The 19,709-nt window shown below is 49.0% G+C and overlaps 1 protein-coding gene and 4 pseudogenes across 6 annotated transcripts in view; 4 read left to right on the top strand and 1 right to left on the bottom strand.

Moving 5' to 3' along the window:
• Nucleotides 1-7,805, top strand: part of LOC309375204 (interferon-inducible GTPase 5 pseudogene) — a 33,752-nt pseudogene extending 25,947 nt beyond the window's left edge. Inside the window, exon 3 of the transcript XR_014173316.1 lies at nt 7,746-7,805. The product of XR_014173316.1 is annotated as an interferon-inducible GTPase 5 pseudogene (transcript). The remainder of the gene's footprint in view (nt 1-7,745) is intronic.
• Nucleotides 1-19,709, top strand: part of LOC309375187 (interferon-inducible GTPase 5-like) — a 205,941-nt gene that overhangs the window by 54,106 nt on the left and 132,126 nt on the right. The gene's annotated exons all lie outside the window — the stretch shown is intronic.
• LOC309375208 (interferon-inducible GTPase 5 pseudogene) overlaps nt 1-19,709 on the top strand; it is a 69,360-nt pseudogene that overhangs the window by 25,919 nt on the left and 23,732 nt on the right. The gene's annotated exons all lie outside the window — the stretch shown is intronic.
• LOC309375207 (interferon-inducible GTPase 5-like) overlaps nt 5,788-19,709 on the top strand; it is a 107,358-nt pseudogene continuing 93,436 nt past the window's right edge. Inside the window, exon 1 of the transcript XR_014173310.1 lies at nt 5,788-7,649. The product of XR_014173310.1 is annotated as an interferon-inducible GTPase 5-like (transcript). The remainder of the gene's footprint in view (nt 7,650-19,709) is intronic.
• LOC309375181 (interferon-inducible GTPase 5 pseudogene) overlaps nt 10,533-19,709 on the bottom strand; it is an 89,838-nt pseudogene continuing 80,661 nt past the window's right edge. Inside the window, exon 2 of the transcript XR_014173311.1 lies at nt 10,533-12,409. The product of XR_014173311.1 is annotated as an interferon-inducible GTPase 5 pseudogene (transcript). The remainder of the gene's footprint in view (nt 12,410-19,709) is intronic.

Below are 19,709 nucleotides of genomic sequence, written 5' to 3'. Positions count from 1 at the left end.
AGGGTGTCAGATAAGACACAGAGCCAGTGTGGTGTAGTGGTTAAGAGCGGTAGTCATGTAATCTGGGGAACCGGGTTCGCGTCTCCGCTCCTCCACATGCAGCTGCTGGGTGACCTTGGGCCAGTCACACTTCTGTGAAGTCTCTCAGCCCCACTCACCTCACAGAGTGTCTGTTGTGGGGGAGGAAGGGAAAGGAGATTGTTAGCCGCTTTGAGACTCCTGAAGGGGAGTGAAAGGCAGGATATCAAATCCAAACTCTTCTTCTTCTTCTTCTCCTAGAAGCCAAAGGGGTCACCGATGAAGAAGATGCCAAGAAGAGCGCAATATTCTTCAGCGTCTGTGGAGAGGAGACGTTTGAAATCGCCCGAGCTCTCCTTGCACCTGAAGACGTCGCTACTGTTCCATACAAAACGATAATGGAACAGCTGAAGGGGCACTTTTCGCCACAGCCCTCAGTGGTGGCTCGTCGAAATGCCTTCTACGCAAAGCGGCAAGCCCCTGGGGAAACCATAACTGGGTTTGTGACCTCTCTCCGCCAAGCTGCCCGGTTCTGTAACTTCTCAGAGCTGGAGAACATACTTCGTGACCGCCTCGTCGGTGGCCTGAAGGATGAGAAGCTGCAACGACACCTCTACGCTAAGAAGAACCTAACGTTCCAGGTCGCTCTGGAGGAGGCCCTGGCAACGGAAGCTGCTGAGAGGTCGACGCAAGAGGCACGGCCGAGCCAGCCGTCCCAACCGAGGGTCCACCACGAAGACCTCACCGACGACTCAGGATCCAACAGGGAGGAGGTGCACCGAGTACGGCAGCGCACTCAAGCAGCCCACATACCACAGCTGCCTCGACGAGAAGGAGGGAACTGCGCAAGCTGTGGAGAAAGTCATGAGAGGAGGACCTGCCGTTTCCGCAACGCAGAGTGCAGGCAGTGCAGAAAATTGGGACACATCGCCCGGGTGTGTCGGGCTCGGCCCACCCGACGCCAGGCATCAGATGACCAATCCAAGAGCCCCAGGTCCCGGGGCCCAACGCACCAAGGCAACTCGACGGAGCTCACAGACTTCCAGGTATACCAATTACCCCACCCCAACGTAGAGAAAATTTATGTAGAGGTACAGATAGAGGGGGCCCCATGCCGCATGGAGCTTGACACGGGTTCAAATCTATCCATTATCTCGGCAAGGACCTTAAGGAAACTGTGTCCTACTGGGGGTCCCAAACTCAGGCCGGCCCCATTCACCCTCCGGGACTTCCAGAAACGTAAGGTCCCCACCCCTATTGTGGGGACCTTCAGGGTGCAATACCGAGGGCGGACGCGGCAACTGGACTTGCTTGTGGTCAAGGGCCCCTACATTAGCTTACTGGGATTGGCATGGTTTGGACCACTGGGGCTAGCCATCACTGGGGTGAACCACATGAGCTTACAAGTGGACGTGGACGCCATATGCAAGGAATTTCCGGGGGTTTTCGATGGGAAATTGGGACAGTATACGGCCCCCCCCCATTGCTCTATAGCTTGACCCCGCAGTACGACCGGTCAGGCTCAAGGCCCGCCGGGTCCCGTTCGCCCTGAAACCCCGTATAGATGAGGAATTGGACCGATTTGTGGAGCAAGGAGTGCTGGAGCCGGTGCCTAATGCCCCCTGGGAAACCCCAATCGTCACACCCGTCAAGCCTAATGGTTCGGTCCACATCTGCGCAGACTACAAATGTACCATAAACAAGGCCCTCACGGCCCATGCATACCCAGTGCCAGTGGTCAGCCATGTCCTTGCCACCCTGGTTGGGTCGAAATTTTTTGGCAAACTGGACTTGGCCCAAGCATATCAACAGCTGCCAGTAGATGAGGCTACAGCAGAGGCACAGACGATTGTGACGCACAGAGGAGCGTTCAGGGTAAAGCGGCTGCAATTCGGGGTCAGCGTGGCACCAGGCATATTCCAGAATCTAATGGACTCTCTCCTTAAAGGGATTCCTGGCATCACCCCCTTCTTCGATGATGTGTTGATTGCCGGGCCCACACCAGAGGAGCTTGAGGACCGCCTCCGCACCGTTCTGCACCATTTCCAGACGGCGAGTCTCAAGGTGAAGCGGGAAAAATGTCTACTAGGAGTGCCTCAGGTGGACTTTCTGGGATTTATGGTGGACGTAGAAGGGGTCCACCCGACTGGAGACAAGGTACGGGCCATTTGTGATTCCCCAGTGCCCAAGAACAAGACTGAACTTCAGGCCTTTTGGGACTATTGAACTTTTACCATTCCTTCCTTCCCCACAAGGCGGAAGTAGCGGAGCCCCTACACAGACTCCTGGACAAGCGGGCCCCTTGGGTGTGGGGCCAGCGCCAGGAGGCCGCATTCCAGGCAGTCAAGGACTTGCTTGTCTCAAACTCGGTCTTGGCACACTTCGACGAGAGGCTGCTAGTGGTGCTAGCATGCGACGCCTCACCCTATGGCATTGGCGCGGTCCTGGGACACCAACTCCCGGATGGAAGAGAGGTACCGGTGGCATACTTTTCCCAGACACTCAACGAAACTGAGCGGAATTACTCGCAAATCGACAAGGAGGGTCTGGCAATCGTGAAGGGAGTAAAAAAATTCCATGATTTCTTGTACGGGCGGCCCTTCACCGTGGTGACTGACCACAAGCCGTTGCTTGGCTTGTTTGCCCCCGAAAAGCAGACCCCCCAAGTGCTGTCTCCTCGCGTCCTCAGGTGGTCAATTTTCCTTGCCAGCTACCAGTATGCACTGATTCACCGCCCTGGGAAGGCAATGGGCCATGCGGACGCCCTCAGCAGGCTACCACTACCGGAAACAGGCCCCGACCCAGCACCTGCACAAGAGGTTATGAGCCTGGAGCTGCTTCCCGACCACCCCATTCAGGCACAAGAAGTTGCACACCATTCCAAGAAAGATAGGGTCATCTCCCGGGTCCTGGACTGGGTGTGGAGGGGATGGCCCAGCAGCAGCCCCGGGCCAGAATTTGCCGGCTACACAACCCGCAAACATGAACTGTCAGCCCACAAGGGGTGCCTGTTATGGGGAAGCAGGGTCGTTGTTCCCCAGCCCCTCCGCAAAAGGGTCCTCACAGCCCTACACGAGACACACCCAGGGGTAGTAAGAATGAAGGCCCTTGCCAGGAGTTATGTGTGGTGGCCGGGGATCGATGGAGAGATAGAGGCCTGGGTCAAACACTGCCAGGCCTGCCAAGAATCCCACCCAGATCCCCCAAGGGCCCCAGTCCAGTCCTGGGAGTCCGCCCGAGCACATTGGTCACGCCTGCATGTGGACTTCGCTGGCCCCTTTCAGGGGAAAACATTCTTCATAGTGGTGGACTCCTACACCAAATGGCTGGAAGTCGCACTGGTACCGTCCACTTCTACATCCGCAGCCATCCGGGTACTACGCAGGCTGTTTGCAACCCACGGGCTCCCTGACACTCGTCTCAGACAACGGGACTGCATTTACGTCAGGAGAATTCCAAACCTTCACAGCGCAGAACGCCATCCGCCACATCCGTTCGGTGCCATTCCACCTGGCCACCAATGGGCAAGCAGAACGCATGGTGCGGACCACCAAGGACACCCTTCGCCGCATGACGCAAGGGGATTGGGAGTACCGCCTTGCCACATTCCTTCTAGCACAGCACAGCACCCCCAGCTCAACGACTGGCCGGAGCCCCGCTGAACTACTAATGGGTCGGCGCCTTGCAATCAGATTGGACCGCCTTCACCCTGATAGAGCTCAGGATGAGGTAGGGGTGGGGGAAGGCAGGAACCCCCGGACCTTCGAGGCCCAGGACCCAGTGTACGCAAAGAATTTTGGGGCAGGCCCTGCATGGGTACCTACCACAGTCACCAGGGTCACTGGCCCCGTGTCGTACGAGGTGCTAACAGATGGGGGGCAATGCTGGCGCCGCCACTGCGACCAGATACGGCGACGATTCCCAGGAGAAAACCAGGAGAAGGAGGACAGGTCAGAGGAGTCCCAAGGGAACAGTGGGGCAGTGAGGCCCATAGAGCAGCAGGGGCAAGCAGGAGAGGCAGAATCAGTAAATACAGAGAGGACCCGTGAGGCCGAAAGGACACCGGAACCAGAACCACGACTGAGCGAGCCGGTTGCACCAGACCAAACGGCCCCATCACAGTCAGCATCCTTGGAACATGAGCCAGAACCTGAACCCCGGACGAGGGAACACCCCAGGCCGCAACGCACACGTAGGCCGCCGGCATACCTTGAGGACTATGAATGCGACCTCCCGGGCAGGACTGGAACTTAGTGGGGAGGGGTGTTATGTACTGAGTTGAATAGGATCCAAACTGCAGCAGTCTGATTGGTCCTAGAACAATAGGATTAAAAATGCAGCAGTCTGATTGGTCTTAGAACAATGCAGCAGTATGATTGGTTGGCAGGAACCACCCAATCATGCTCCAGATAAAAGTGAATCCACAACCTGATTGGCTTACAGTAGAATTCCAGAATTAGCCAATCATGTGCAGCCCATTGTGTAAATAATGTATATAAAGCAGATACTTTGAGGGGACATTCATTCACTCCTCCACACCACTATGAGCTGAATAAAGAGCATGAAATCACTTTGCGACTCTGAGTATATTTCAGTCATTGACAACGGGTATTTTGTTGTTTAGTCATTTGGTCCTTTCCGACTCTTCGTGACCCCATGGACCAGAGTATGCCAGGCACTCCTGTCTTCCACTGCCTCCCACAGTTTGGTCAGACTCATGTTTGTAGCTTCAAGAACACTGTCCCACCATCTCGTCCTCTGTCGTCCCCTTCTCTTTCCCAGCATCAGGGTCTTTTCCAGGGAGTCTTCTCTTCTCATGAGGTGGCCAAAGTATTGGAGCCTTAGCTTCACGATCTGTCCTTCCAGTGAGCACTCAGGGCTGATTTCCTTAAGAATGGAGAGGTTTGATCTTCTTGCGGTTCATGGGACTCTGAAGAGTTTCCTGCAGCGCCATAATTCAAAAGCATCAATTCTTCGGCAATCAGCTTTCTTTATGGTCCAGCTCTTACTTCCATACATTACTACTGGGAAAACCATAGCTTTAACTGTTAAGTTGTGGGCGAACATAGCAGACGACACAGCGATTTCTCCAGAGCAGCTCTTTATTTGTAAGCTGGACAGAACTGAACAGCAAACAGCTCAGCCGGCCTGCTTTTATAGGCAGCCGGCTGTCAACATTGTAGCAACAACAACCCAGGGTTTCCCGCCTAAAATAACTGATGTGGACCTGAGTGAAAACTATCTACAGTATCCCCCTGCTGGCCCAGGGTGAGACCTTTAGTACATAACATTAACTATACGGACCTTTGTTGGCAAGGTGATGTCTCTGCTTTTTAAGATGCTGTCTCACCAACTCCAGCTACTGATGTCCCTTCTATGATTCATACCTTCTACAGTGGTGCCTCACAAGACGAAAATAATCCGTTCCACGAGTCTCTTCATCTAGCGGTTTTTTTGTCTAGCGAAGCAACCCTATTAGCGGATTAGCGCTATTAGCGGCTTAGCGGCTATTAAAGGCTTAGCGGCTTAGTGGCTAAAAGGCTTTTAGCGGCTTAGAAAAAGGGGGGAGCGGGGAAAAAATCGCAAGACTTGCAAGACATTTTCGTCTTGTGAAGCAAGCCCATAGGGAAATTCATCTTGCGAAGCAACTCAAAAACGGAAAACCCTTTCGTCTAGCAGGTTTTTCGTCTTGTGAGGCATTTGTCTTGCGGGGCACCACTGTACCTGTAAAGCTTTGTTGCTTGGCAAATGATAATGATATTGCAGACACTGGGAATTTTACAGAGGGCATGCCACTCTTAAATGAATGCTTCTAATTAGGCCGGTCGCTTAACATTTTCCTGCTTCCTTTCTCTGCAGCATACCAAGATCCACAATGGTGGAAGACCTTGAGGTAGCCATTTCTCAGGGCCAATTGGCTGGCGCTATGTCGCATGTGCTGGCAAAACCACTGCACTTTTTCAACAGCACTCCGCTCCACATTGCCGTAGTAGGAGAGCCCGGCTCCGGGAAGTCCTCCTTCATCAATGACATGCTGGGTCTTCGGGACGATGACCCACGTGCTGCTGCGACTGGCATACAGATGACGACTGTGCAAGTCAAGGATTACCCACACCCGACACTTCGGCAAGTGATCCTTTGGGACCACCCCGGAAGGGGAATGGCAACTTTTGGAAAGGACAAATTTGAAAATAAGGTCGATTTGAATCACTTTGATTTCTTCATCATCGTCGGCTCTCAGCGCTTCCGCTCCACCCATTCTGACCTGGTCCGTGAGATCCAAGATATGGGCAAGAGCTTCTACTTTGTGCGCACCAAAGCAGACCTGGACCTGTTGGCCGCCAAGAGGCAACGGCCATCTGACTACAGTGGGAAGAAGGTCCTCTTGCGCATCCAGGAGGACTGCAAAGAGTGCTTGGTAAGAGAAGGAGTGAGGGACCCACAAGTCTTCATCGTCTCCAACTGGGAAGCCAACTGCTTTGACTTCCCCCTCCTTCAGGAAACGCTGAAGAACGATCTCTTGTGGCTGAAGAGGCAAGCCTTTCTGCTCCGCTTCCCTAGCATCTGACTGCCTATCTTAGAGAAAAAGAAAATCACTGTGAAGGAGAAGATTTGGACCAAAAGGCTAGTATTGCTGGTCGCTCTTGGAAGCCCAGTTCCCTTCCTTCTTCCCATATTTCTGTTTAGTAAGTTCCACTCCTGGTGCTTCCTAGACTTTGGCCTGGATGATCCATCCCTTGCAGTTCTGGCCCAGCGTGTTGGAAAGACAAGCACAGCCCTTAAAGCAGCAATGCAGTCGCTGGGAATGTTCTCTGCCATTTTATGGGTGCTGCCAGACTTGGTGGGACTCTCAGTGATGGCTTATGAATATCACCGCTGGGAGCATTTCCCCATCTTTGGCTGCCTTCTGTCAGGAGGGATTTCGCTTCTTCGCACCTACTTCATGCTGCAGAAATGCATATCGAGTGCTGCTGATGACACCCAGAGGGTTCTGTCCAAAGCTCTTGAGGCAGAGGGGGAAAAGTCCATCTAGCAGCAAACAGATGCACTATGATGACTAAGTGCTTGGTATATAGTATCTGGTGAATTATACATGTTTCCATGTTTAAAACAACCATCACCAAAAGACATTAAAATAATAATAATCAGATGATCAGGTTTTTTATTTTTAAAATTCCATAAATCTTAGGCTTCTCGTTTTTTTTAAAAAAAAAACCCTAAGTGAAATAATCTGAATGGCAGCATAATACCCTTTCAGTTACTTTTTAAAATTAGTATCTCTATCCAATGTCTAAGAATTAAGACCAGTGCCAAAAGCAGACTTGGGGACAAATGGACTTTCTTTTTTTCATACGTCTTTCAGTCCACTAATGAATTGCTCTGTATATGATGTCAGACTAGAAAAAACTAGTGACCTATGTGAACCTGCTTGCAAGGATGGTCTCAAGTTATAATTGATGCAGGCTCTCTCTCCCTCTCTCTTTCTATATATGCTGCATTTGAACAGGAGTTCAAATCACAAGTCCCATGCAACATCTCTTTCAGAATTTTTTTCCCCTCAGACACACTCAAACTGAAGGAGGGCATTCAGCTAGACAGGAGCCTCCACATTTGTGAAATAGAAAGTTGCGGTAATTTTAATCTGTTCTAGTATTTTGCATATCTTAAAGCACAACTGTAAGTGTTTCCTGGTTTTATTGGTTTATCTCTTTGCGAACCGCTTTGAGGTTTTATTAGAATCAAGCGGTGTATAAGCTTTCATGAAATAAACTAATTGGTTAAATTAATCTCCTTGCTACTGCCAGGACATTTGTGTTATAATCAACACTGCTTTCACATGGTCCCTCTAATTATTTTAGAAATGTCCAGGAAAATCTGAATGTATGGCAGCCCATGTCGGCAGTGTAGCTTTTCTGAGGGAGAAAAAACCATACACTTTTCTCCTTTTGAAATATGGCCACCCTAACTAATCAGCTTTCAGTTTTCCATGAAAGTCTCAGAAATGAGAAATATTGTGAATTATCTAGACCTCCCCTCCTTCTTTGGCGATCACTTCTAGCCAAGTAAGATTGTCTTCCATAAACACGGTTTTAACAATGAGTCCGTGACTGTGGAGGCCAGTTCTAGATCCACATGTCCTTCCACAGTGGGGACATTGGTTTCCAGGCAGGAGTAGGTCACTGTGTGGATTTGCCAAGTGTGCCTTCCTCTTAGCACATTTCTCCCTTGCGTCCTGAGTTTGAGCGTCTTCAAAGCCCATGACACCTTTGATAAAGGCTGTTCTCCAACTGGAGCAGTCACAGGACAGTGTTTCCCAGTTGTCAGTGTTTATAATACATTTTTTTAGATTTGCCTTGAGACAACATGTCATCGACACAGTAATAATGCATGAGTGGGGGGGGGGGTGTTTATAGTGGGCCATCCAGATACCATTCCACTCTATTAATAGTTCTCCAACACTTTCCCAATGTCACTCGGTTATTATTGCCATCTGGAAGGTCACTCTTGCTCTGTAGTGTGACAAAAGGGGGCAACACACACACCCATGAACATTTGTGTTATGAAAACGTTGCACGGCTTTAGCAGGAAACTATGGAGTCTGTGCCTATTGCAAATGAAGCAGGATGACCATCCCAAAACATTTGCAGATGCAAAGGGTATAGAAAGTGGGATCACATATAATCACCCCAGTATGAGCTCAGATATGAATGCTCAATAAAAAGGACATCTGGAAGATCCCTACAGCCTTCCTCAAACTGATGCCTTCCAGATGTTTTTGGCCTCATTGGCCATGCTGAAGCATTACATGCTTTGGGAAGGCTGAGGTGAAATACTACTATACCGTGGGATTAGGACAGAACTAAACCACCCCTCCCACAATTTACCACTCTATTCGTGGTTGACAATGGAGAGTTTCCACCATTTGTTTCATTGTGGGGGGTTAAAATGATGCAAACTGTTTCAGTGAGGGAATGGCATTTCATGTGGCATTCACAGTATGGATTGCTCCCTTAACTCTTCAGTCCTGGCCTTCACACAAATTCATTTAGGTCTGGATAGATCAGGCCCATAGATCAATGTTAGTGCCACCCCCAGCATGATGAAATTTGAAGGACTGGCTGGCTCCACAAAGCCACCCAACCTCTATTTTATCTTCAGGAAGGCTTGTTCCATGTTCTGTCACCGGGTGTTGCCATTTTCTTGGTCTAGCCCAACAGAGCCAGCTCTACTATCAGCCAGCGTGAAGCAGCTGCCTCAGGTAGCAGATGCTGAGTGTGTGTGTATTGGGAGAAGCTCAGTGGCGGCGGTTATCCCTAACCGTTCCTCTTGAGGATCCCCGCTAGCCAGTCTCATCTTTTAAGATGCCCTGAGACCCTTTGCATATCCTCCAGCATTTCTCCAGTGAAAACAGGAACGTCCTATTCCATAATGATAATTTTACTATTTTTAGCCCCACATATTTTACTGGGTTGCCCCAGCCACTCTGGGCAGCTACCAACAAATATAAAATAATAATAAAACATTAAACATTTTAAAATAACTTCCCCATATAAGATTGCCTTCAGGCGGCTTAGGGATCAGAGAACTCCAGACCCTTCAACATTTCTCCAATGAAAATAGGGACATCCTAAGGAAAAGTGGGACGTTCCAGGATCAAATCAGAAACCAGTACAGCTTCTCTAAATCAGGGATGTCCTTTGAAAATAGGAACACTTGGAGGGCCTGCCTTTGCTGTTTTTGCTTCAACAAACTGACATGGCTGCCCCTTTGGAAACAGCCTGCCTAAGTCCCCCAAGGCCATTTCCCTCATGTGAGGAGAGGACAGGGCTCCATTGCCCGTGTTCTGAAGTCATTCAGGGGCTGATCCAGTTGGTTTCTGCCCATGGAATGGAGGGAGGGACAGCGGCCATCTTGCCCTTCACCTCAGGCAACAAAACGTCTTTGGTTGATTCTTCCTCAGAGAATAGATGTCAGGGATTGTGAATGTGGTGGAGACAGGGGGCCAGGAGGCTGACCCAGGAAAGGGAGCCACTGGTTTATGGGAGCCAGACCAGGGGGAGGAAGAAGAAGAGTTAGGGCAGGATGAGGTGGAGGAAGAAGAAAGTGTTCAGCCAAGGGATGGGCCAGTTGACTCCCCGCCTTCCCCTGCTCCGCCATCTCCTAGTACCAGGAGGGGCTTGAAGATGAATAAGCAGCAGTGGCTTCCATGCAGAAGAAGTCGCCCTGTGGGAGCTGCTGTCAGTGTTTCTCTTACCAATAAAGTGTCAACCACCAGCCATGCATCTTCCTGAGCTGCTGCAGTGGGCCGTGACCATTATGCTCCAGTGTGTTTTAACCAAAAAAGCAAAACCACACGTGCAAAACCCAAGCTCACAAAATCCCTCATAGCCCAAATAGTCTGTAGGCTGTCCTATCCTTTGACTGAACGAAGAAGCCAGACTCATGTTGTAAAGAATGCCATAACAAAAAGTTTAAAATGGCTGCAAGTCCTTAACTTTATGAATCTCAGGTCTCAGGGCAGTTCACAGAAAACTTCATGAAAGGAAAAAACTATATGCCCAAAATACCTACACTTCTACTTCTACAGTAATTTTGATTATTGCCTACTATTATCTAACGAAACAGTTTTAGCAGCATCTAATAAATCTACATCAAACAATTCTCTTTTTTAAAGGCATACCTGGATAGAAGTTATACAGAGAGGTTTCAATAGGACGTTCAATATGACAAATGTGTCTAGTTTACATCTGAGCATACTTTAAATGTATCAGTTAAAAACAGCATTCACTATGGACATGATATGTTTAATGAATCTCTAAGGGTGGGATGATTAAACCTGGCCAATTCAATTCATAAGAGTATTGGGTTCCATACAGGAAATGGGGAGCAGTGGTGTGCCTGTCTGGCACGCTTGTCTCCAAAGGACTTGACAAAAATTGTTGCTTTTTATTCCTATTTTTTAAAGCTTGATTGTGTTGTATTGTGGTAAGGCAAGTCAGCTATAGGGTCTGCTCCATTGTCTCTAGAACCAGCCAAAATGAGAATGAAAAAGGGTGCCCAAGTGGGAATGTTTGCCATCGCAGCAGCAGCAGCTCCTACTTACTTCACCTTGGGTGGCATCAAGTCCTGTGCCTGCCTGGGTGCTCTGGGTTCCAGGGCTTTCTTTCGAACCCTATCAGCATCCTCAGCTAGATTATTCAGGAAGCTCGACAGCATCAAATAAGTGGTGACAAAAGACACCCCTGCTGCTACCAAGCTTCTAACTAGCGAAGGTGGGAATAATTCTTTTGCATAATCAGTTGTTTTCTTTATAACCAGATCAATGGTAATTTCTATCATCTGAGGAGACTTCATCACGGCCTTCAGTTCTTCAACAGGCTTCCTGGCCAATCTGGCCCGCCTAGCTAAGGAGTCATCATCCAGCTCAAACATCTTGTAGAAGGCAACCATGGACCCAAGCAAGAGGGCAGCATCACAAGCCAGAGGAAGGTTTGGAATGGGAATAGCATTGATGCCAGCAGACACCAGGGATATTTTCAGCAGGTGGCTCTTCAGTGCAGATTTCTTCTTTTCCTTGAATTCAGGCGAAAACATGGGAAGGCTGAGCAGGAATGTAAGTCTCTTCAGGCTGGGCAGATCTTTCTCCAAGGTCTCCACCAGTCGGGGGAAGTCATACTTGTCAAGGTCCCAGGAGGAGATCAAAAAGACTTGAGGGATGGTGTTCCTGAAGCACTTCCTAAGCTGCTTCTTGAAGTCATCCCTCATCTTTTCTAGGACTTCCTCTGCATTGAAGGTATTTGGGTAAGACTTTTCCATGTTGTATAAATCTGAATCTACTTTGGAGCGCACAAAATAACACTTCTTCTCCATCTTCTGGATCGCCTGAGCTAGGTCAATGTGGTTGGATCGGAATCTCTCTGAGCCAACAATGATAAAGAAGTCATAGCGGGGGAAATCCACCTTCTTAAGGTAACTGTCTGGTGAAAAATCTGGGGATCCAATTCCTGGCAGGTCCCAGAATTTCACTTTGGGATACTTTGAATGGGTATAAACATTTGAATCCACTGTAGTTTCTGTCACTCCTACAGCGGCAGCACCATCATCTTCTGCCTTCTTGCCTTGGAGAGCATTGATGAAGGCTGATTTCCCAGAGCCTGTCTCTCCAGTGATGGCAATGTCAAGCTCAGTGTTTTCCATCTCTTCCAGCTCCTTTTTTACTTCTGAAGCTGCTTCCTCCATTCCACCATCACTGAAAGCCTCCATAAACCTCTCATATATCTTGATTGCTATATTGAAAGGTGTCTTGGGGTCGAAATTCACGTCTATATTTTTCAATATACCCTGGAAAATCTCAGGCAATGATGAAGGTTTTCCTGCATATGAATTCATCCTAGAAGAAAAAGGGAGAGCTCAGAAAGGCTTGGTCAATACTATTGGCCCATCTAGCTGGGAAACTCAGTGATGATATACACTCAGCTCAAATATAAATACTCTCTGCTCAGCAAGAAAAAGTTTGAATTTTGATACTGTGGGCATTTCTACAAGGAATTCCTTTTGTGCTCAGTGTTGCTCTTAAATTTACATTCTTCTCAGTGTCCACACAACAGCATCATTATCAAAATGCCATTTTATATTTCACACACCCCATTGAATCCAGACTTTCAATTTCCTTGCTTTTTGTGTTTTTACATATTGAGTTTTGCGCAGAAACTGTAAATTCAGATTAAAAGCCAAGAAAACATTGGAATTTTGATGAGGACATTGTCATGTAGACACTCAAAAACTTCCATGTATAAGTAGAAAGAAGTCCTCGATAAACTGTGGTGTGGAAGCTTCCTACCAGAAGTGGCTCACTGTCACAGGACTGCCAGGGAATGCCTTGAGGAGCGGGAATAGGCAGAGGGAGACAGAGAAGAAGTGATGGATGGGGAAGAGGGAGAGATCCCGGAGGCGGAACGGCTCTCTGATGCTGAAGCAGAGTCCCAGCACCACACAGGAAGTTCAGGAACAGACGGAGAGCCGGTCCCTGTCCTGTCTGCACAGGAGAGGAGCGGGTTAAAATGCAGGGAGGAGAGACGACCCATGAAACTTCCCCGTCTTTTCTGTTGGAGGAGAAGCCGGAGAAGACCACTCCCCAAATCTGAACCGGATGATGACTGACAAATATGACCTGTCGGACATATGGGGGCTACAAAATCCAATGGAGAGTGACTTCACTTTCTTCTCAAATACAAATCAATCATTTTTTATAATAATGATAATAATAATTTATTATTTATACCCCGCCCATCTGGCTCGGCCTCCCCAGCCACTCTGGGCGGCTTCCATAAAAACCAAAAATACAGTAAAATATCACACGTTAAAAACTTCCCTGAACAGGGCTGCCTTAAGATGGCTTCTGAATGTCAGGTAGTTGTTTATCGCTTTGACATCTGCTGGAAGGGCCTTCCACTACCGAGAAGGCCCTCTGCCTGGTTCCCTGTAGCTTTGCTTCTCGCAATGAGGGAACCGCCAGAAGGCCCTCGGCGCTGGACCTCTGCGTCCGAGCAGAATGATGGGGGTGGAGACGCTCCTTCAGGTATACTGGACCGAGGCCGTTTAGGGCTTTAAAGGTCAGCACCAACACTTTGAATTGTGCTCGGAAACATACTGGGAGCCAATGTAGGTCTTTCAAGACCGGTGTTATATGGTCTCGGCGGCCGCCCCCAGTCACCAGTCTAGCTGCCGCATTCTGGATTAGTTGTAGTTTCTGAGTCACCTTCAAAGGTAGCCCCACGTAAAGTGTATTGCAGTAGTCCAAGCGGGAGATAACCAGAGCATGCACCACTCTGGCGAGACAGTCCGCAGGCAGATAGGGTCTCAGCCTACGTACCAGATGGAGCTGGTAAACAGCTGTCCTGGACACAGATTTGACCTGTGCTTCCATGGACAGCTGTGAGTCCAAAATGACTCCCAGGCTGCGCACCTGGCCCTTCAGGGGCACAGTTACCCCATTCAGGACCAGGGAATCCTCCACACCTGCCCACCTCCTGTCCCCCAAAAACAGTACTTCTGTCTTGTCAGGATTCAACCTCAATCTGTTAGCCGCCATCCATCCTCCAACCACCTCCAGACACTCACACAGGACCTTCACCGCCCTCACTGGTTCTGATTTAAAAGAGAGGTAGAGCTGGGTATCATCCACATACTGATGAACACCCAGCCCAAACCTCCTGATGATCTCTCCCAACGGCTGCATGTAAATGTTGAAAAGCATGGGGGAGAGGACAGAACCCTGAAGCACCCCACAAGTGAGAGCCCAGGGGTCTGAACACTCATCCCCCACCACCACTTTCTGAACACAGCCCAGGAGGAAGGAGCGGAACCACTGTATGACAGTGCCTGCAGCTCCCAGCCCCTGAAGATGGTCCAGTAGGATGTTATGGTCGATGGTATCAAACGCTGCTGAGAGATCCAGCAGTACTAGGAAACAGCTCTCACCTTTGTCCCTAGCCCACCGGAGATCATCAACCAGTGCGACCAAGGCAGTTTCAGTCCCATGATGAGGCCTGAATCCCGACTGGAAGGGATCCAAATGGTCCGCTTCTTCCAGGCATGCCTGGAGTTGTTCGGCAACCGTTCGCTGAATCACCTTGCCCAAGAATGGAAGATTTGAGACTGGGCGATAGTTGGCCATCATGGCCGCATCTAAAGATGGTTTTTTAAGAAGCGGTTTAATAACCGCCTCTTTCAGCGGGTCTGGGAAGGCTCCCTCATGGAGGGAAGCATTCAACACCCCACGAAGCCCATCGCCCAGTCCTTCCCGGCTAGCTTTTATAAGCTAGGATGGGCAAGGATCCAGGAGACAGGTGGTTGGTTTCACTTGTCCAAGCAGCCTGTCCACATCCTCGGAGGTAACAGATTGGAATTGATCCCACTCAACTGTTACCAAATAGGAGCAATGCAGCAGCGAGCAGCAGCTTCTTCAGCTGGCTGGAAAGCCAAACAGGATGTTGATGTTTGTGACTGTTACCGTGGGAAGAAAGGGGCAGTCCATTCACTGTACTGAGCACCGGATGTTAGCTCAGTGTGTCATCTGACCTGTACTGGAAGTACATGGGAGGAGTTATACGCTCTCTGCTGTTGATGTAAAGAGGGTGCAGACATGTTTCTCTGTACTGCTGCAAAAGACAGAAATAAAGGCATGTAAATACATTTCTGTCTGTCTCTTTCTCCTCCCTGGGGATAGCAGGGAGGAGAGTGAAGGAGTGGTGTGTTCTTCTCACGTTTGAGAAGGATCGCCGATAAGAGACCTCGCGTGTTTCCTGCAGGGAGTCGCAGACGGGGAGGTCAACAAGAAAATCAGCCGTGTGCCTGAAGAGTGGCACATTCCTCTGAAAAGGCTTGATTCCAACAATGGTAGCAGAGCCGATGGTTTCTTCGCTCCATGGAAGTCTGCAATGAGAGGTTGATGGATCGTTTGTCATCCTCCGCACCTACGGCAAGAAGATAACACCTGCATACAGCCAGAAGCTGAACAGACAAGCCACGGAGCCCCAAGGTATGAAAAATTTCGGGCTAAAAGTGTGAACGCAGATTGATTTATTCTCTGGTTCACGGGAGCAGCGTTTGGGAAAAACAGCTCCGAGAGAGAAGGCTTGCATTCCAGGAATTTTTGTGGTTGATAAGGTTTCCTGTTCAAGAAAGGAATGCACAGTTGCTAAGCAACAACCGTCAGTGTAGTGGAAAACTACTAAAAGGGGCTGGACTGTGAGGCTGAGCCTGAGAGAGGCGAAAAACAACGGTTTGTTTTGGCTAGAATCTCACGAGCTCTTGGAAGGGACTTTCCAAAGCAGCCAGCGTTAGAGCTGCCAGGTGCCAAGAGCGTAAACAACCAGCTATTGGATTTTAGCAGGCTTAAGAGTGAGAGCTGAGGCAAGGATTCAAAATGGATGCCAAGAAGGGGGGAGGCCTGCCTTATCCACCCCCCCTAACTAATGACAATTATTCATCTTGGTCTGTCAAGATGAAGGCCCTGCTGCAGAATCAGAGGGTCTTTGAGGTGATTGAGAACCCCATCCCTGCAGCACCAACGTGAGCTTTGGAGTCACAGAATGTGAAGGCCAGGACGGCTATAATTCTGTGTGTCTCAGATTCCCAACTTGTGCATATTCAAGATTTAGAATACGCGCGAGAGATTTGGGACATGCTGCGTAGGACACATCAGAGAGATGCTGGTTCTTCAGCGTTGCTGTATTTTGAAAAGCTGACCAATCTGAGGCTTGCGCCTGATGGAGATGTTCAAGCGCACCTGACAGAAATGAAATATCTGCGCCAACAGATGGTGGAACGCAATTTCCATCTGCAGGAGGAAGTGTTTTGCTTCATGATGATAAACAGCCTAAATCGGACTTATAAAACGGTTGCCAGTCAGCTTGGTTCCCTTCCGGCCCAGGATTTGACCGCTGAGAGGGTGTGTGCCGTGGTGCTGAATGAACACGACAGACTTGCTGCACTGGAAGTAAAGGACAGGGGGAGGGAGGAACGGAGTTCTAACTCCCCCACTGCTGTTGCTACTGGAGAGAATGCTGTAGCTTTGAACGTTGTCCGATGTTACAATTGTGGACAGACTGGGCATCTTCAGCGGAACTGTAAGAAGCCACATCAGCAAAAAGGAGCCAAGGGGAGCTCTGCGAAGTCTGAGGCGTTAGGCAAAAGTCATACCAAGTCTCAAGCGAAGCCTGCAAAGGCTATGATGTCGCTAAAAGCCATACCAGAAGTGGAGAACGCTTTTGTCATCGACACTGGAGCGACGGTCCATATGTGTCCACACAGAGAACTCTTTTTGACGTTTAAGAAGCAAAGCTTCGCTGTGCAACAGGCCAACGGCCAGGAGCTGGAAGCGACCGGGATTGGGACTGTGTATCTTGAAAGTCTGAACTTGACTATAAACAATGTGTACTTGGTTCCAGAGTTGAAGTTCAATCTGCTGAGCGTTTCGCAGATTGCTAAGAAAGGACTAAAACTGTCCTATGATGCTGAGAGCTGCAAGATCTACAAAGATGGAGAATTGTATCTTTCTGCCAGAGAGAAAGATGGACTGTATTTGTTGACTTTTGATCAAAGTGATTACATGGAATGTAATTCATCTGAGTCTAACATGATCTCTCTTGCAGGTGTGACCAAGAAGGACGCCAAGCAGGTGACCACAAGGGTCGACAAGGCATTTCAGCAGGTGTATGCTGATGTGATTGGTCCTCTAGCACCATCTAGAGGCAATGCAAGATTTTACCTTGTGTGTGTGGATTCTTTCTCAAATTTTGTCTGGATTTATGTATTAGGGAAACCACAAGAAGCCTTAGAAAGGTTTAAAGAGTTTTGTGACAAGGTTAAAAATATGCATGATGCATTGATTGTCTTTTCACAGATGAGAAGCCAATTTTTCTTTTACACGATTTCCAGGAGTTCCTGCAGAAGAAAGGGATAAGACACAAGATTGCTGCTTCAGCGGAAGCGTGGAACAAAAGTGTCTGTGTACGGGTGAACAAAGAATTGCAAAAGGGGATGCAGGCGTAATTGCTTAGTTCACATCTGCCACATGAGTTCTGGGCAGAGTCGCTATTGTCATATTCTTATACGTGGTTGAGAAAGGTTTCAAAAGAATTGGGAAGTTCTCCTTTTGAGAAACTGTTCCATAGAAAACCTTCTGTTGCCCATTTCAAGGTTTTTGGGTCTCATGTGAGGACAGAAGCTCCAGGTGGGGTAAAGAATGCCAGAGGCATTTTTGTGGGTTATGAAAAGGGTCCTACAGAGTAATTTTGTCTGAATCTGGTCAGGTGATTCTCACAAAATTTCTAGAGAGTGCTCCTGAACAGGAGAGAGTGATTGTTCACACATTTCCCACAGGGGACGATTTGGATGATGATGATGATGATTTTATTGCTAACAGTGGTACTGATGATGGCAGTAGTAGCTCAAAGAGCTCAATTGACACAGTCATTGAGAGGAAATCTCACATAATTGCTAGACCCTCACAGGTGGAGGACGAACCAGTGTTTACAATTGGTACTGGTTCTCCAAGGAGTCCGGAGACTGAACCAGTGAGCAGAGAAGATCAGCACCTCATACGTAGGTCTGAGAGAGTCACGAAGGGTGTACCACCCAAGAGGTATTCAAAAGAGTTTGCCAACTTAGCTGTTGCATGTGTTGCTGTTGTACACAACCGAGGACAGGTTGAAGCTGTGTCTAAGTCAGAGACAAAGACACAACAGAAAATTGCTAGCCAAGGTAATGCAGATGCACTCATTCCTTGGAAGTCACACAACCAGAGAGGTACACCGGGGAAACCAGTGGCGGGTAGTTCCAAGGGTGGAACTGAAACAACAGGGGAATGTTATTTGTATAACAACTGTTTGTTTTCTTCTCTGGATCACGCTTTGCTCGCAACACGCATTGATTCTTTTGGGGGAGGATGTTACCAAAAAGGAGCAATGCAGCAGCGAGCAGCAGCTTCTTCAGCTGGCTGGAAAGCCAAACAGGATGTTGATGTTTGTGACTGTTACCGTGGGAAGAAAGGGGCAGTCCATTCACTGTACTGAGCACCGGATGTTAGCTCAGTGTGTCATCTGACCTGTACTGGAAGTACATGGGAGGAGTTATACGCTCTCTGCTGTTGATGTAAAGAGGGTGCAGACATGTTTCTCTGTACTGCTGCAAAAGACAGAAATAAAGGCATGTAAATACATTTCTGTCTGTCTCTTTCCCCTCCCTGGAGATAGCAGGGAGGAGAGTGAAGGAGTGGTGTGTTCTTCTCACGTTTGAGAAGGATCGCCGATAAGAGACCTCACGTGTTTCCTGCAGGGAGTCGCAGACGGGGAGGTCAACAAGAAAATCAGCCGTGTGCCTGAAGAGTGGCGCATTCCTCTGAAAAGGCTTGATTCCAACATCAACTTGACTAGACAGAACTCTAGCACTCTCCCGCCCCGGCCCTGCTCCCACGGTAGAGTCTACTTCTTCCCGAATCTGAGCGATTTTATCTGCAAAAAACTTTGCAAAATCATTGCAGGAGAACATGTGGCCCGTACTGGGCCCCGATGTTGCAGGTGGTTCCGCTAAATTGTGAACCACCTGAAAAAGTCTCCTGCTGCTGTTTTCTGCAGATGCAATAGAGGCGGTGAAGAAATTCTTCTACACCGTCGCTATCGCTACTTGGTAGGCTCGACGTTGAGCTCTAACCTGTGTCCGGTCAGATTCGGAATGAGTTATCCACCAACGGCTCTCTAGCCGTCTCAACGATTGTTTCATTGCCCTCAGATCCGTGGAAAACCACGGGGCTGTCCGGGCTCCATGCAATCGGAGAGGGCGCTTCAGAGCCAAACAGCCCTGGTTAACTCCACATTCCAGCGGGCCACCAGGGAATCAGCTGAAAGGCCATCAACATGGGATAAAGCATCCCCTAACACTCTCTGGAAACCATTTGGATCCATTAAGTGGCGGGGGCGGACCATCCGAATTGGTCCCACCTCCCTGCAGAGGGGATGGGTCACAGAGAAGTCCAGTTGCACCAGGAAGTGATCTGACCATGGCACATCTTTCGTTTCGCTTTTACTTAGTGTCAGATTGCCAACATCCATAGAGGTAAACACCAGGTCCAAGGCATGTCCACGGCTATGGGTTGGGCCAGACTAATTCAGGGACAGCCCCATGGAGGC

The sequence above is a fragment of the Podarcis melisellensis genome, assembly GCF_964234715.1.
Source record: "Podarcis melisellensis genome assembly, chromosome: 8".
NCBI classification, from domain to species: Eukaryota; Metazoa; Chordata; class Lepidosauria; order Squamata; family Lacertidae; genus Podarcis; species Podarcis melisellensis.
The sequence above is the reverse complement of the archived record's forward strand: the minus strand, read 5'-3'. Positions and strand labels throughout refer to the sequence as shown.